This window comes from Sciurus vulgaris (genome assembly GCF_902686455.1).
Source record: "Sciurus vulgaris genome assembly, chromosome: 12".
In the NCBI taxonomy this organism is placed as follows: Eukaryota; Metazoa; Chordata; class Mammalia; order Rodentia; family Sciuridae; genus Sciurus; species Sciurus vulgaris.
In genome coordinates, this window is record NC_136473.1 from 82,614,568 (window position 1) to 82,633,980 (window position 19,413).

Genomic DNA, 19,413 nt, shown 5'->3' on the forward strand with positions numbered 1-19,413 from the left:
TAAGCCAATCATCAATTACTTCTTTGTCTTTGCCATTAATGATATGACCTGGTTCATCTCCAGCACCTATATGTTGACCAGCCCATGGTAATTGCTCAATTAATATTTAGGGACAAAAGGTAAATGGTATTGTACTTAACACTTATTGAGCTTACTTAATTTATTAATTCTTCACATGTCATTTTAACACATAATCTAATATTAGTTATTATAGAATCCTGTGTTATCTTCATTTCGCAGATTAGAAAACTGTCTTGGGGAAGAATTTTAATTGCCCATGCTACAGTCAGGAAAGGCACACTTAAGATTTGAACCCAGAGCTATCTTACTTCAAAGTCCATACTTTGTATTAGGAGGACCTCCTTTTTACCATCAGTCATTGTGATAGAAGCAAGGTACAGAAGGGGAGAGGCTTTGGAGCCTATCTAAAAGCACAGCTCCACCAGTAAACTGGCCGCTTTGATTCTGCTTAATCTTTACAAACACTCCTCCCTGAACCTAGCAAGGCTCTGCTGATAAGCCTTGATAACAAGGGAAAGAATGTCAGTGAGAAGAATAATATGCCACAGGAGGGTGGGGTGTAGATAAAATTTTTCAGTAATTTAATTAATATTAATAGAGTTTTTCTCATGTAAATGCTCTTTGCTAGATCACATAAGGGATAATAAAATTAGCATATAGTAATAGTTCTCAAGGCACATTCATATGATAACTATTTGATTTCCACATCCATTCTGTGAAATAGGCATTCTTATCTTCCAGTTCTAGATGCAGAACTGAGAATCATATAGATTAAGTAGCGTGGCCAAGATTTCATGGTTGATTGATATCAGAGTCTAGCTTCAAATTTAACACAGTCTCCACTTCTCAGACTACATTCCCTGTGTCTTATGGAATCTGATGTGTTCTTAAATAAATATAAACAAATGTAAAAGTGTTAAGTGCTACAAAAGATACAAAGTGCGATGAGAAGATGTAAGTGGAAGGATTGGGAATGTTTCTTGTTGGAGGCTTTTGTTAAATCTGATATTCTCAAATTCAACTTCGACTAAATTCTAGAGCACACAAATCAAATTAAGAGAAACCCAATGGGAAACCCGTAGTCCAGAAAGGTTGAAGAGGGATACTGAAACATTTTACCAGTCATTATAATAATCTTTCAGCAAATACAAGATTCTCAAGGCCAGAAACTATGCCTAGTCACCTTTATGTTGAATGTGATCTAGCACCATGCTTTGCCCAGAGTCCATGCTGGATAAATGCTTGTTGAATTTCATCAAAAATCTTTTTTCAATCTAAATAAACAAGATGAAGAAGAGAAATAAACAAAGGCCAGTGCTCTGACTTGTCCCTTGATTCAAAGGTGACACTTTAGTAGGGATGGCATTACTCTGATCCCAACTTGGAAGGATTTGAGGAATGGGGAAAAAAAAAAAAAGTACCAAAACAATGAGCAGCTTTTACTTTCAGAGAGACTGTGAAACAACTTGGGGTCATAGTAGGAGGCTGTTATTAACCGGGAAACACCCTGACGACAAAGAAGGAGGATTTGTTTTCAGAGAGGCAGACACTCTAATAGGGTGCTCTTTGTGACACCTTCAGAATGATTCTTTGAAAACTGGAAATCTCTGTGGACTATCACTGTCAGAAAGAAATGCTGTCCAGCGCCTCCTTAAGATAGTTGACTTTGTTCAAAACAAAAACAAAATCCAGCGATTCTTTGGCCCTGCTTGCCCAACTACACAGCTGTTCCTCTACTATTTTTATCTCCAGATGTAGGGTCTCGGTCCATAGGGCATGAGTAACACACACAATCCTCCTCTGCTTGAAAAGTATTTCTCTCCTTTTGTCTGGAAATTCCAAAATGTCAGCCAGACTTCCTTCCTTATAAACTTCATTTCTGTCTTAAGGCAAATTCATAAATTCACTCATCCATTCATCTGTCAATATTGATTGAGAACCCAGGTGCTGAGGATGCAATATTGAATAGGACAGCTCAAGAAGCAAGTAACATTTGGAGATCCTATGACCTAAGCAGCCCAGTGTTCCTTCATTGTCACGTCAGTATCTCCAGAGGCTAGAAGCCTTGTAACTTGTAACTTCAGCCATAGAAATCTTTGGTGTATCCCCTCTGAAACAAGGAAGTACTAAACCAAGGAGCTCTACAGCAAGACCTCTTAAGTAGATTTATCATAAGTAGAAAGTATATATACATATCCTATCATCTACTTTCAGTTGGTTGCACTAATAGCAACTGGTATTGAGCTCTTGCTATGTATGCACCAGGCTGTATTGTACATATATTAACTTATTTAATTCTCACTCTCCAGCCCTATTATTAATCCTCATTTGGTAGATGGAAAAATCACAGGGCAAAGGATTTAAGTAAGTAAAGACCTTATGTTATTTCAAAAGTAGGAGGAACTAGAATAAGTAAACCTTGAATCAACCAGGTAAAGAACCGGGGCAGGTGGTGTTGCTGAGTGTTAGAGCTCTTAACATGGGTGAGATTCCCAACATTACAGGAGAAGAGGAGGGTTGGGGAGGAAGGAAGGAAAGAAGGAAGAAGAAAGGAAGAAAAGCAAACCTAGGACTTGGGGGTAGGGAATGCTTAGCTAACCGATGACAGGAAGGGGTGAAGTTGAGTAAAGCATAGCAGCACCTGATAAACCAACATGAGCTAGCAGAGCCTGTGCTGGGCATCTCATGGTCTATCTTCTGGACACGGTGTGGCTTTCATCCGAATAGCTGACAGGTTTTTATTAGGGTTACATCATCAACCTTCATAGCAGTTCCAGCGAGACCTGTGTGCTAGGATGCCAAGCATGTAGCTGGAATGAGCAAAACACAAAGAGGCCACACAACTTCCCAGAGTTGCTCTGTGAGTCAATGTCTGCACTGAATGAAGAAATGTGGCCCTCAGGTTCCCAGGTACAGCACTGGGATTTCCCCAGATCCCTAAGACATTTTTCCTTTATTTATTCCTCGCTCAGGCCAAGCTCCCTTAGCTTCCAGTTATGAACAAAGCTTCCATCATTTTTAAACACCACTGAAAGCAGATAGGAGGATTTGCAGACAACAGAATGGACACCAGACTAAGAGTAGGAACTCCAGGTCAGTGCTGTTCTTTATTTCTGACATGTGATTTCAGAGAAAATGTGCTACTTTTTTGTCCTCAGATTTCCACTACTTACAATGGAGTGGTACCAAGCAATTTCTAAGGCACCTCCAGTGCCAACAGTCTATGACAAGAAGATGGCTTCTGTATTTTACCAGATTAAAATTGAAGATTAAATCAGTCAGATGCCTAGCATTTGGGATTTAAATATTTTTTTGAGCAGGAGTTACATTTTTTCTTATTTCCAGAAAGACTTATGATGGGATCATGCAGAAAGGCCAGGGAGGTTGCAGAGCAGGAAAAGGGATCCTCCAGTGAAGGCAGAGACCAAAGCAGAAAGAGAACTCTAGAGAGAAGGGGACAGACACAGGTATTGGTTGGTAAGTACAGAAGTCCTACTGCATTGAGTCAACATGTCAACAAAATATAAATCAAGGAGGTCTACAGTTCTAGACTGTCACCTAGTCAACCAAGATTTTGTTCACTTTATCAACTTAAAGGAAACAACCCAAATGTCCTCCAGTGGAAGAGAATTGACCAAATAAATGAGGCAGTACATAGGGATTCATTACATCATACAGAAAGATCTCAAGACATCATGGGGTCAAATAAGAAGAATTTCGTATGATGTTTAAAAAACAAATATTCATGGGAAATCTGATATTCCCAGAAAGATACACAAAAAACTAGATGAGAGACCCCCATACACACACATATACATTTATACGTGTGTGTGCACACGCGCACTTTGGTAACTTTTGATTAATTTTGGTTTGTATTGCATCTTATTTAAAACATAAAGCAATTTTCTTTTGGGGGGAGGGTTACTGGAGTCTGAACTGAGAGTGTTTGACCACTTAGCTACATCCTAAGCCCTTTTTCATTTTTTATTTTGAGACAGGGTCTCCCTGAGTGGCTGAAGCTGGCCTTGAACTATCAATCCTCCTGCCTCAGCCTCCTGAGTTGCTGGGATTACAGGCATGTGCCACTGCACTTGGTCCCACTTCTTTTCCCCACCTTGATGGTACAGGGGATTGAACCCAGGGTCACACAAATGCTGGGCAAAGCACTCTACCACTGAGCCACATCCCCACCTAATAATTTTTTTAAACTGACACTTTCCCTCTTTCCTGGCAACGTAGCCTCTGCTCCTACCAAACTACTGAACCTGTTTTCCTGAAGTCATTACACGACTCCTTGTGACTCTTGAGGCCTTGTTCCTTTGGACCCCACGGCATGTAGTCCTTATGAATATAGCTTTGTTCTGAACACTGTCTTCCCTCTCAGGTTCCATGGCCCCTGCCTCAACCTGGTTCTCTCTCACTTTTTTAATCCCCTCTCTGCTGCCCTTTTAACCTCCTTCATGTGCTCGCCTGCTCAGGAGAGTAGGTACTCCAGACTCAGTCTTTTCCTGCCTCTTCCCTCCCTTGCCATCACAATGACTTCTTTAAGGCTTGAGCTCTTGTCCCTAGATAGGCAGTTCCCTAATCTGTGTCTCAGCTCCCGACCCCTCTCCTAAGTGACTTAAAGCCTGATACAGTCCTGGAATCTCCAGTTCCACCAGATTAAAAAAACAAAAATGAAACAAAACGAAAATGCTCATCAGATTTCTCTCTGGTCCCAGTCTCCCTAATTCTGCTAATGACACCATTCTCTGCTGCTCATTCTCTCCCTTTTGGACTTGTAGGCTAACATATAAACTTTCCTCTATCTGAACTTTGATGATTCAATATCCACAGTTCGAAAACTTTGGTAATTTCATATTATGAGCCTGATAATTGTACCAGGTCTTTCACATACTGCATTTTACTTCATTTAATCACAAAATAGCGTGTAACATAGAGATTAACCTCATTTTATAGATTGCAAATGAAGGCTCAAAGAGATTAAGGGCATTCCTCAAAGCTTCATGAGAATGAGCAGAACTGATGCTCGAATTTATGGTTCCTGGTTTCTAATTCAGGAATTTCTCCATTCCCCTATCCTGCTTGCTTACCAGATACAATCTAAACATTTGCTTTGACTTTGAAGATCCTCTGCAAAGTGGCCTGGCTTTACATTTGTATTTCTCCAGTACTGTCCTATACATAGCAAGCTGAGCTATTCTCAGGACCTGGAACACACTTAATCCTCTGCAGGGATTATTGGTTTGGCTAATTTTATTAATCTCTCTCTGTAAAGCCCTTTGAGAACCCAACATAAGCTACTGAAATCTTCTCATCTTTCAGTATTTATCTTCAATGCCACCTCTTCCACGAAGCTTTCCCTGGCCCACCCGTGGCTTTCTGGACCCATTTTTGCTTTCTTATGGTATGCTTCATCTTGAATTATAATTCTTTCTGTGCAGTATAAGGGAAGAGATAATCTTATTCAACTATAATTACTGGCAATGCCTAATATATAATAGGCCACAAGAAGCATTTGTTGAATAAATGAAAGAATCAGTGAATTAACAGATAAGAACAACAACAAAATTCACATTATCACACATCTAGGGCCATGAAATATATAAGTATAACTTAACTAGCTTATATGGAAATTAAAAATGAGTGATTCCCAAAGGTTTCTGAACACTAGCCTATTATGTTTTATTAGAATTCATTCTAAGAAAATATAAATATAATTTTTAAGTAAAACTGATATTTTTTCTCTGAAGGACAATTTTTTACTATGAGATTATTTCCATCCTGCCTTTTTTTTTTTTTTCCCCCTGTTAACATGTCCTTTCTCTTGTGAAATAATAGTAGTTGTAAATGATGGTTGAACTTTGGTGAATCATCATTTGATAAAAAGTTGATAACCTAATATTCACTCCTCTCCAATTCAGTCACTCATTCAGGAAACTTGGTTGCTTCGTGAAGTTCCAAAGTATGCACACCACTATTCTGATAACTGAACTAAGAGACTGTTCAGATTAGCTTCTGAAAAAAAGAAAAAAAGAAAATAAAGGAAAAAACAGCTCCTATTAGCATTCAGAAAAACAAAGCAAAAATTTTTTTATGTGTTTCATATTTGCTATGGAAACAAAGTTGTAGTTTCAAACATGTTGGTATTTGAACAAGTCAATGGCATATGGACTAAATTTTCCTTCTTTTTTAGTCCCTAAAAATACAAAGCATATCTTCCTTGAAAGTGTTAGTCAGGAATTAGGTTGAAACATTTGGGGAACTCTTTTCAAAATAGATTTGGAACCCATCAGTGGATCTCAGGAAATGGTCATTTTGCTGCTTTCATTGTGACCTATAGACAGCTGGAAAAATACACTGTACTTTTTGGTGATAGTTGATCTTTTCAGTTAGGACACCAGGAAGACTTGGAATATGTAGTATTGATTAACAGAAACAAAACAGACGCTTCCTTGTCCTGATTTCATTTTCTCACCTGTTCTCCATCTTCCTCCTCATTTTCTGGATCAGAGAAATGTAACTTTCTGTTTAATTTAGTTTCTTGTGTTGTTCACTTAAAGATTCTGGGGAAAAAAACTGGAAGGGGAAAATTATATCTCAATGTTGAGAATTTGAAAAGGAAAAATCTTGCGGCATCCAAAATGATATTCTTGATGTAATTTAAAATTTGCACCATGTGAGAAATACATTACTTTTAGGTTATTCAAAATAAAAGCTGGAATTGGAAAGAAAAGAATAGCAACAAAAGGCCAAGGGGATTAAAAATGTGCTGAGATAGCCCTTCACCCTTCCAAACCAAAGAAGCATCTTTAAAAATAGAAGAAACGCGTTAATGCTTTTACTAATCCATTTTAAATCTGCTTAAGCTCATTTTCACTGCATTGTAAAATGTTTGCATATTAAATTAAACGAGCACAACTCAGAATAACAACAACCATTTTAAGATAAAAATTAGGAAATTTTTATTTGTTTGCAAGTAAAATTGGAAATCTAAGAACCGTCTGGATGTGTGCACCATTATCCCCTGACGACATCTTGTGTGAACGTCTTAATATTCACATAAAGGCTCTAAACAGGTTGTATTCCTGTACATCATTTAACTTTTTATTTTGCTTCAAATGAGTTTTATTGCTTGCCTTCCATGAGCCACCTAGATGTTCTGGTTAACTTGTTAGAGTCGGGGCAGGAATGCCAGATGGGAGCAGGGATATGGGAGTGGGACTGGACAGAAGCCGGAATGGGTAGGAGCTACAGCTCATCCCCAAATTTTTGCCATTAAGTATGTTATTTTTTTCATCAAAATGAGGAAAAACATTTTAAATAACTTAGGGAATTCTATGTCAATATTAAACAAAAAAATTAGAACACCTTCCAGTTATGACTGACATATATTTTAATACTTAAAAATCCAAGTTTTTCTAATTATGAAAATAACCCATATACATTTATTTAACTTAGAAAATATAGAGAAACAAATGGAGGGCTGGGGTTGTGATTCAGTGGTAGAGCACTTACTTCCATTCTCAGCACCACATATAAATAAGTGAATGAAATAAAGGTCTATCAACATCTAGAAAAAAAAAGAAGAAAAGAAAGAAAAACAAATGGAAAGAGGGGTGGGAGGGAGGAGGAAAAAACAACAGAATGAATCAAACACCATTACCTATGCAAATGTATGATTACACAAATGGTATGCCTCTACTTCATGTACAAACAGAAACAAGATTTACCCCATTTGTTTACAATAAAAATTTTTAAAAAATGAATCTAAGTGATGACCATTTTATAGAGAGATTTTTATGAGGAATACGTAAAATTGTAAATGAAAACTTTTAGCATCATGATTGGCAGACTAAGAACTTGAGCTCAGGGAATATTAACTGCCTTCCTATTTCTCTGAGAATAATACCAATGTGAAAAGAGTTTAGAGAATTAAGAGAACAACCTGCCATGTTCCTTTTAAATGTAATGTCTTGTCAAATTTGCCTTGGATTATTCTTTAAGAAATAAATCATCATAGGCACAATTTAAGTTTCCCATGTCCTGTCTATAACTCTATTCACCTCCTTCTCTAGAAGTAAATTTTGTTCATATTTATCACTCCCATTCATTTAAAAATATTTAATTGAAAAATAAAATTGTCTCTATTCACCCTTAAAAAAAAGGAATAATCAATGATAGCTTCATCCTCCACAGATATTCTTCACATATCCTTTTGTTTTGTACCAAAATGGTTTTCTCGTATGTCCCATTTATAATTTCTTTCTTTCAAATAACAGTATTAAATCCTTTGATATCAGTAAATATTCACCTAAAACTTTAATTGAATGCATAATAGAATTTCATTGTATGAAGGAATCTTTTTTTTTACTTTAATCAAGTCTTTGTTTTTATGAATAATGCTGTGAGGAACACCCTTACATATGTGTCTTTGCCCACCTCACTGATTATTCTTAGATGTGGTGAGTTTGTAAGCATAACCCACTGAGCCATCTTTATGAGTTTTGGGGTTTATAGCCTTTACTGCCCTTTGGATAGATTGTATATATTTTTGTGCACACCAGCAATGTGTAAGAGTATATTTGTTGTTGTTATTTTGGTACTGAAGATTGAACCCAGAGGGCTTAACCATTGAGCAACAGCCCCAACCCTTTTTATTTTTTATTTTGAGACAGGTTCTCTCTAAGTTGCTTAGGACTTCACTAAGTTGCTGAGGCTGGCTTTGAACTTGTGATCCTCCTGCCTCAACCTCCAGAGCCCCTGGGATTATAGGCATGCACCGGGCAAGAATCTATGTTTTTTAAATTTGTATTTTAATTGCTAACTGGTAATGTTAAAGATTGCTGCATAATTTTATTTCCTTTTTTCTTCCTTGTATGAGACCAGTTTCTCATTTTTTCATTATTCAGCTTTTTGCAAGAAAGACATGTTAAATATAACATTAAATATAGCAGCTCTTTGTCCATCAAAAGCCATCACTTTCCCTGGTTTTTCATTTCTCTTTTAATGTTAGTTGCAGCACTCTGGGTTGGACTTGTTTTTCTGTGTCAGGTATGTCCATCTTTTCTTTAACAGTTTCTGCCTTAGATATTAATCTTAGAAAAGGCTTTTCTCCAGAGCCACCCCACCCCAAAGTTCATTTACATGCACAACATATGCATATTGTGGCAGATGTTTTGTCTCCAGAATATCCAGGCTCCATTGTTTCTATCTCAAGAAGAGGTTTTAGCTAGGCCCAGTGACACACCAGCAACCCTAGCTACTTGAAGGTCGAATCAGGAAGATCACAAGTTCAAGAACAGACTGAGACATTTAGTGAGACCCTGTGTCAAAAAAAAATAAAAGGGTTTGGAGTGTATTCCTGTGGTAGAGCACCCCTAGATTCAATTCCCAATACCACAAAACAAAACAACAAAAGCAAAAAAAAAGCAAAAAAAAAAAAAAAAAAAAAAGTTTTACTCTAGGTACTTACACAACCATTTTAATTAGAATTTTTTAGACTGTGCCATTAAGCTAATTGTTTGATCAATTTTCTCTACTCTGAAATTAAACTACTTCCCTTTTTGCATTTTCTTTTGCTGTTTTGTTAAGAATATTTTTATTGGTATTAGTTCTTTTCTAGGTGAATGTATAAAAAGGATTTGATATTTTTTTGTACAGTGTTTTTGTCCACATAGAGCAAGAGCTTCTGCTGTTACAAGTTTTCTTTTGTGACCATTATTTTTACCAAGTTAGGTTGACTAAGTAACACCTTTTTTATTTGTTTATTTTGTGTGTGTGTGGTACTGGGAATTGAACCCAAGGTTTTCCATGTGTTAGGCAAACACTCTACCACTGAACTTCATTCCCAACCATATTTCATTTCATTTCATTTCATTTCACTCACTTCATTTCATTTTGAGAGAGGGTCTGACTAAATTGCCCAGACTGGCCTCAGATTCATGATCTTCCTGCCTCAGTCTGCAGGGTATTTGGGATTACAGGCATGTGCCTCTGCATCCAGCCCTGCATAACATTTTCACCTCAATATCTTTCTGTCTGTATCCTTGTTCCCATTCTCTTTTCCCTCTCTCTCTCTTTCCTCCTCCCAATCAGATAACAGTAAAAAGAACTGCATATAGATTGCAGGTGTAGCTTAGTGGTAGAGTATATGCCTAGAATGTCCAAGGCCTTGGGTTCAATCTCCAGCTTCAAAAAAAAAAAAAAAAAATTGTATAAACTATTCTGGATTTTTTATAAAAAGGAAACAGTTTTGATGATTACATATCTCTTTTCAAATTCACTTCCATGATTCAGATTTATATGTGATAGACCAATACTCCATTCCCTCTTTCCAATCGATCTGCGTTAGTTTTTGTTACTATAACAAAATCCTGGACATAATCAGCTTATGAGAACTTATAAAGGTTTATCTTGATTCACAGTCTTAGAGGTTCCAGTTCATGACTGGTTGGCCTTGTTGCTTTGGGCCTGTGTGGAAGCAGCACATCATGAAGGGAACATGGGGGAGGGCAAAACCACTCACATCATAATGAGACAGAAGGTAAAGAGTAGAGGAATATGTGGATGGTCCCACAGTTCCCTCGAAGGGCATGCCCCCAGTGATCTGAAGACCTTCTACAAAGCCCTTCCTTGCTACCTCCTAATAGTGCCACTCTGGAGACCAAGACCATGGGCCTTTGAGAACAGTCAACATCAAAACTGGAAGACCTGCAGCAGTCTCTTTGCTCACTTTTGGGACCATTGTGGGTGAGCACCACACAGATTTCCATGACCTTTTCTGGAAATAGCACTTTTGTACTTATGCTTTAGGGAATATTGAAAATCAACTATATTGTGAGCCAATTATATTAAGTAATCAAATTAGATACTTGATTTTTATTGATGAGCAAAAAGAATGGATTCACAAGCCTTAAATGTCTTTTGCCAAGAAGAAAATTTGCTGACAGATGGTATGAACAGCTGAAAACACAAAAGTAAAGGCTACTTGTTCCTGCTTGGCAAAAAGTTTGCATTGGTATTGTGAAATTGGTTACAGAATTGTCCATTCTACTATAAACTCAAATAATATTTATAAGAGACAAATGATATTTTAATTTATAAGTGATTAAAATTCAATTTGTTTATTTACACCCATTGTTCATACAAATAAAAATTGTCTTTTACTTTTTAAAATAAACATTTCAGCAATAATTCACTAGGATTCATCAGTTATAATATGTGTGGTATCTTGAGGTAATTTATTTCTGTCAATGAAATATTTTTCATCATTTTCAATTAAATACATAAATGCAGAGAAGACATCATTTCTTGGAATAATTGTATGTGATAAATCAATAAAACCTCAGTGGTGGTGCATACCTATAATTCCAGCAACTGGGGAAATTAAAGCAGAAGGATTGTAAGTTCAAGGACAGACTGAGCAACCTAGCAAGACCCTGTCTCAAAATAAAAAATAAAAAGTGATCTGGGGCTGTAGCTCAGTGGCAGAGTGCTTGCCTAGCATGTGTGAGGCACCAGGTTTGATCCTCAGCACCACATAAAAATAAACAAATAAAATAAAGGCATTCTGTCCATCTACAACTACAAAAAAATTTTTTTAATTAAATATAAAAATAAAAACCACTGGGGATGTAGCTCAGTGACAAAGTGCCCCTGGGTTTCATGCCCAGTATCAAAAATAAAAGGGCAATAAAATCTTAAAGTATTATGTGTTATAGTAGAACTCTATTAGAGCTCTCCTAAAATGAATAACTAAATTATAGCAAAAGTTTGAACTAATGCTAAGTCTAAAAGTGGCGCGCCTGCCTAACACACACCTCCAAACAGAATGCAAACATTAAAAAAGTGTCACTGCCTTAATTTTAAATCTCATAATGACACTTAAAAGTAGTATTCAGTTTTAAAAAATCATTTTTACTCAGCATCACTCCAGCTGATGAAATGTTACAAAAAAAAAAAATTGTGACTCAAAGGACTGCATTGTGGTGCTTCAGACATTCCATGGGACTAGAGAAAATGCTGAAGAAAACAATGCAGGGGACAATCCTGCTCCTTGGAAGGATGGACCAAGTGATCTCAGAGGCCTTGTTCATCGCTGAGTTCTGCAACACTTCAGTGTTATTCCTGGTTTCATGAAACTTCTAAAAATTGTAGATTTTCTCCCCCCTCCCCCCCCAGGGATTGAACCCAAGAGAGCTTTACCACTGAGGCACATCCCCAGTCCCAGCCCTTTTTAGTTTTTATTTTGAGACAGGGTCAGCTAAGTCTGCCTTCCAACCAGCTGCTGGGATTGCAAGTATACACCATCACTCCCAGCAGCATTATTTTTTTAGATAAATTAATTACTGTAGTTTAGATTAAGTGATTTTTAATTCTAAGTCCTTTCAAAAAAAAAAAAAGGATTCAGTAGATAGAATCTCACATATTTTTTTCTTTGAGAAAATTCTCTGAAAACAAACTACTCACTTTTTCCAAGCAAATGTCTTAGTTCTTACCAGATTCCAAAAGGAACTAACACTGCATTATGTAACAAATGCGAAGAGTATGATTGGTTTTTAATCAAAGGTCTTATTGAAAACACTCTCTTTGCTAATTGCATGTGTTCCCAAACAGTGAGAACACAACTTTTGGAGGGAGAAAATCAGGTTGTACATAAAATGTTTGATTTGTTTTATTTGCTGTGTGTGTGTACATGTTTTCTGAATTTGTAAAAAGTAATCCTCTGACATTAACTTGTATGATGAATAAAGTGTTCCAGCCAAGTTCTAAACCTCAGCCAAGGGAGGTTTAAATGGCAAGTGTGGGGCAGGACCATGCCCTTCCTGCAGCACGACTCTGTGACTGTTTAACAAAGACTCATTCATGAGTCTAGTTGGCCACTTGATGCTTGAATCTCACCAGGGAAACACTAGGTTGCTAAAGCTGTCAATGAGGTTTGTCAGAAGAACCCCAAGGCATGGAAAGAAACAATAAGATACCTGGCATCTTCCTATGCACTGGACTTTTAACAGACCAAACTTTCATTCAGCACAGAGATTCATTAGGAAACAATATGTGTTTAATAAAACTAAGAAACTTCAAATTCCACATGTTGAACAACCAACTGACTCGTTTTCTTTAATTTTGTATTTTCTGTCTTCAAGCACATAACCACTTCTTAATTAGAAAAATCAACCATTAAAAACCATTACTTTCAGGGCTGGGGTTGGCTCAGTGGTAGCACACTTGCCTAGCATTCACGAGGCCCTGGGTTCAATCCTCAGTACCACATAAAGATAAAATAAAGATATTTTTAAAAAACTACTTTCACATTTCATATATTTCAGTCTTTGAAAAAAAATCAGTAACAAAATGGGATTGTTTATAGACCCATTCCTTCTTTGCGGATTGTAATCTTATTTTAGGGTCTTGTGAAAGAAGAATCTTTGATTCTTTCTCTACTGTATTTTAAGAACTGTTAGAGAAATTTTTCTACTGGAAAAACCAAATAAAAATAGCACAAGAATAGATTAGTACATATGGTTGGATCTGTAGCTCATTGGTGTAGCATGTGCTTTTATTTATTTATGTATTCATTCATTCATTCATTCATGTTGGTACCTTGATTGAACCCAGGGGCTAACCACTGAGTCACATCCCCAGCCCTTCTTTTATTTTGAGACAGCATCCAGCTAAATTGCTTAGGACCTGGCTAAATTGCTGAAGCTGGCCTGGAACTTGCCATCCTCCTGCCTCAGCCTCCCTAGTCACTGGGATTACAGGTTGGTGCCACCAGCCTGATTTAATATGTGTTTAGCATATGCAAGAACCTGGGTTCTAATCCCAACACACACACACACACACACACACACACACACACACACACACACACTAGTATACAGTTGTCAACGTTTTCCATTTTTAGTTCTACATTTTAAATTCTCCATATCCTTAAATTTTAAATTCCTACAACAGCAGAAGCATTCCCCACAAGACTTTAAAAAAAAAAAAAAAAAAGGCTTAAAACAGAAGATTATACAGGCATAAAAACTTAGTATCATGTCACTCTGCGGTCATCAGTTCTGCAATTTTCCTGCACTTTTGTGTTCCTCTCTCACCCAGCAAGCGTCCCTTCATGGCATGTGGAGACGGTGTGAATCACTCCCCAGGCACTTTCGAGGCAGGTGAGTTCTACTTCGGCTCCCAAGTTCACTACCAAGGTTAGCGGGGGTGGGGAGGAGGCGGACTTAAAACTCCCTCAGTTTCAATTTCCCCATTTTTAAAAATTTTTTTCAGTACCAGGGATTGAACCCAGCCACTGAACCACATCCCCAGCCCCTTTATATTTATTTAGAGACAGGGTCACTAGATTGCTGAGGCTGAGGATTTGAACTCACAAATCCTCCTGCCTCAGCTTCCCAAGCTGCTGGGACTACAGGCATGCATCTCCACACCTGGCTCTCAATTTCCTCATTCTGAAAAAAGGGTGCTGAAGAAGACCATAGTAATCACAAAATCCTATGGCCTAAGTAATGATGCCACATTTAACTGGAGTCTACCCTTTCTTCCCCTCCCACCCGCACGGGGTCGAAATGCAGCGCCTCCTGCTACACAAGCACTCTTGCCTGAGCTACACCCCAGCACTAAATTCGCCATTTAAACTCGTTTGTATCATTCTGTAAAGAATTGTTTAGTTTATTTCTGTGCCCATTACTCCCTTCATTGTCGTCTTGTGTGTACACCTCTTTTAATTCTTTTCCTTTTTCCTCTGGTTCCTCACAGTGTTCCTATTGAGTTCTACCTTCGGGTCTGTTTCCTCTTTCTTGATCATTCCTTCATTTGCTTTAAATACTGCTCTGTCTGTACTCTTACCCTAGAGAAGCAATTTCGGAAACCATTGCTTACCTTTAAATGATCTCTTCATTTTTTTGTTACAAGTAAAAATGTTGTGCTAGGCACGGTGGTGCACGCCTGTAATCCCAGCAACTCTGGAGACTGAGGCAGGAGGATCGTGAGTCCAAACCCAGCCTCAGCAACTTAGCGAGGCCCTGAACAACTCAGCGATGCCCTGAGCAACACGGCAGGACTGTCTTTAATACTATCTTTAGTAAAATATATGTATGATATGTCAAAGTGCATTCTACTGTCATCTATAACTAATTAGAACACATTTTTAAAATCTAAAAAAAAATTTAAAATAAAATGCAAAATTAAAAAAGGGGGAGCAGGGGATGTGGCTTGGTGGTTAGTGCCCCTGAATTCAATCCCTGGTACCAAAAAAAAAAAAAGTTGTTATTAAATCAGTATTTCATAGGCCATCCTTACTCAAGTTCACAGTGTTAGAAAAATATTTCTAACATCATGCTATGTTACTATATTAAGACACTAATGAAATGATTTGAAGGCATAAATCAGTATTTAAATGTATTTAAAATGTTCTTATATTAAAATATTTCAAGCTTACAGAAAGTTACAAAAATAATCATAAAATATCAACCTGTGTTAAATTTAAATATTTTGTGCCCTACCCCCAGATTGAATTCAGTACCTCTCCTCTAACACTGAACTGTACCCCCACTGCCCTATATTTTTGGGCACATGTGTAAGAGTTGCTAAGAGCTATGAATACGTACATCTTCAAGCAAATTATGTTTTCACCCTCTGACTAACATGTACAGTAATAAACCAAACGTTTTTTTCCTTTTCACCTTTTTATAATTTTATTCCATATGAATGTTTAACAAATAAAACTCACTGTGCTTTTAAATTTCATATGAATATTATCATACCATCTTTTCATGAACATAGAGATTTATCTATTCCCTTGGCACATTTATATCAAGTTCTTTCTTTTTTGTGTGTGGTGCTGAAGATCAATCAGATCCAACTCCTTGTACCTGCTAGGTGATTGCTCTACCACTGAGTCCCATCCCCAGCCTAGATTTATTCATCTTGATTATTGTAAAAATGTTTATGAGTAAGCCACAATTTATCCATTTTACTGTTAGTAGATATTTAGATGGTTTCTAAGTATTCACTGTTGCACATGGTGTTAGAATTGATATTCTTGTACTTGCCTCCTTGAGCACATATTTGAGAATTGCTAAGAATTATGAGCATACACATCTTCAGGCTAATCATATATATATATATATATATGGTATATGGTATGTATATATGGTATATATATGTACATTACTCTCAAAAGTGGCTGGGTTATAGCTCAGTGGTAGAGCACTTGCCTAGCACATGTGAGGAGACACTGGGTCTGATCCTCAGCACCACATAAAAATGAATTTTAAAAAATAAAATAAAGGTATTGTATCCATAATTTTTTTTAAAGTGTTTGATTCAATCTATGGTTCCACCAGCAGCACACAAATTTCTTCTGTTGCACATCTGTGCCAGTATTTGATGACATTGTCAGACTTTCTGGTAGGATGAAATGCTTACTCAGTTTGGTTATAATTGGCCTTTCTCTGATTATGACTGAATTTAAGCACTTTAATTTTGTGTTAATTGAATTTCTTTTTCTGTGACTTGCTTGCTCATATTCTTTGTCCATTTTGCTTTTCTGTCATCTTTATTCTACAGAGAATTTTTCTTTGTAGATTCTGTGAGATAGATAGGTAATTTTAATTTCCATGCAATTAATCACTTTTTTCTGGCTCTGATTATTGAAGTTTCTCCTTTTCCCTCTGATCTGAATGTTGCATGCAGGTCTCATGGATGAATGATCCCATTTTGCTACTTTTTATGTAGTGCTGTTGATCTATTTCCCTGCATTAATACCAGTCATATTTTTATAGCTTTCTAATAAGCATTCTTATTTGGCACAGAAAATAATTTTTACCTTTTTCTTCAAAATCATCTCTTCATATAAATTTTAGAATTTACTCACCAAGATTTTGGGTGGAATTATGAGTTCAGAGATGAATTGGGGGAGATTATGGGGATTTTTATAATAGTAGATCTTCCAGTGAACAAGGCATATCTCTATATTGATGTGGTCTCCTTTCGTTTCTTCCAGTTAGTTTCAGAATTTTTTTCTAAAACATTTCTGACATGTTTTTGTTATATTTACTACTAAGAATTTTAAGGACTTTTTAAAATTTGTTTTTGAAGTGAGGTTTCACTATGTTACCCAGGCTGGTCTCAAACTCCTGGACTCAAGTGATACTCCTGTCTCAGCCTCCCCAGTGCTGGGACCACAGACCTGTACCATCATGCCTGGCTATGAATTTAATACTGCTATATTGCTGTATATAGAGATGCAACTCAACTGGGCGTGGTCATACATGCCTGTAATCCCAGCAACTCAGGAGGCTGAGAAAGGAGGATCACAAATTCAAGGCCAGCCTTAGCAATTTAGCCAGACCTTATCTCAAAATAAAAAAATAAAAAGGACTGGGAATGTTGCTCAGTGGAAAAGTGCCTCTGGATTTAATCTCAGTATCACTCCCTGCCAAAAAAAAAAAAATGCAGCTCAGTTTTGAAAAATTCTATTATTAATTCTGATAATTCTTTGATTCCCTGGATTTTCTATGGTAATGTTGGTAATTGGTAATTGTTAGTTTAATTTCTGTCTTTCTAAGTTGTGCATTTTGCAAGCTCATTTCTTTGTGGGCTAAGGAGAGATGGGAAAATCCATGCCTCAAAGTACTCTTAATAAGTAATACGTAGGGGCTGTGGTTGTGGCTCAGTGGTAGAGCACTTGCCTAGCACGTGTGAGGCATTGGGTTCGATTCTCAGCACCACATAAAAAAATAAAGATATCATATTCATCTGCAACTGAATATATTTTTTAAAAATAAGTAATACTTAAATTTATGACATATGCGTAACTGCTCAGGCTGCCATAACAAAAGTAAGCTCTGATGTCTCTCATAAGGACACGGATGCTACCAGATCTGGGCTTTAGCCTTAGAACTCATTTAACCTCTTTATACTTCCTCAGAGGCCCCATCTCCAAAGACAGCCACACTGGGGCTAAGGGATTCAATATATGAATTTGGAGTGGTCACACAGCAACCAGTCCATAATGTGGCCTACCTGTTCCTGCCCCCTTGGCCAATAATTAGGAGCTACATCAAACTGATATTTTAAATCAGTTTATGTCTTTTAGCTGGATAATTTATTACATGTGCATTTATCTCTAGACGTATTTCCACCGTCCTTTTTGTACCTGCTACTTACTCTGCTTTCTCTATGCATTTCTTCCCTCCTTTCATGTTTTATTTTGAATAGGTCAAGGTTATTTCCCTCTCTACTGCTTTGAGACTTATAGCCTACTTCTTTTATCTTAGAGGTTACAGTTAAAATCTCAACATAAATTCTTTACATGATGATGTCTAAAGGCAGTGCCTAGTTCTGTCCTCTTGAGGACCAGTACCCTAACCCACGAACCATGCTAGTCTCTCCCATTTCACACGTCGTCGTCCAGGATTTCACGGCCATGTTGTTTTATTCTTATATTATTCTTATTGCTGTTGGTATTTAAAAAAAATAAGATAACATGTTTTAGTTTCACCCACTTGCTCACCATTCCTTCTTGCATCTTTTTTCCCTCCCTGCTGGGGATCAAATCCAGGGCTTTGCACGTTAGGCAATTGCTCTACCACTGAGCTACATCCCAATCCCTTTTCTTGCATCTTAAATCTCCTTTCTGAGATTATTTTTCTTGCCTTGAAGAATATAATAATTTTTCAGTGATTGGTAAATTGTCTCCATTTTCATTTTTGGAAAAAAAAAAAATCTGTTTCACCTTCACTCTCCAATAATAGTTACCCGGACATAGAATTTCAGGTTGTTTTGGGTTAGAACTTGAAAATATTCTATTGTCTTGTGGCTTCAATTGTTGCACTTGAGAAGTTTGCTCTTAGTCTGGTTTGATTCTTGGGTATAATCTTTTTTCTTCCTTTGACTGCTTTGAACATCTTTTCTTTGTCTATGAGGTACCATAATTTCACCACCATGTGTATATATGGGGACTTTCTAAATGTTCTTGGGACTCTTTGTGAAACCCATGTCTTTTATTAGTAGTAGTGGTGGCTCTCAGTCATTATTTCTTTTTTAAAAATTTTTATTTTTACAGACTGCATTTTGATTCATTGTACAAAAATGGGGTACAACTTTTCATTTCTATGGTTGTACACAATGTAGATTCACACCATTCATGTAATCATACATGTACATAGGGTAAAGATGTCTGTCTCAGTCTACTATCCTTCCTTCCCCCACCCCTTCTCGCTCCATTTTCCTCTACACCATCCAAAGTTCCTCCATTCTTCTCTTGCCTCCCCTGCCACCTCCCTCCCCCATTATGTATCATCATTCACTTATCGGAGAAAACACTCGGTCTTTGGATTTTTTGGGCTTGGCTTGTTTCACTTAGCATGATATTCTCCA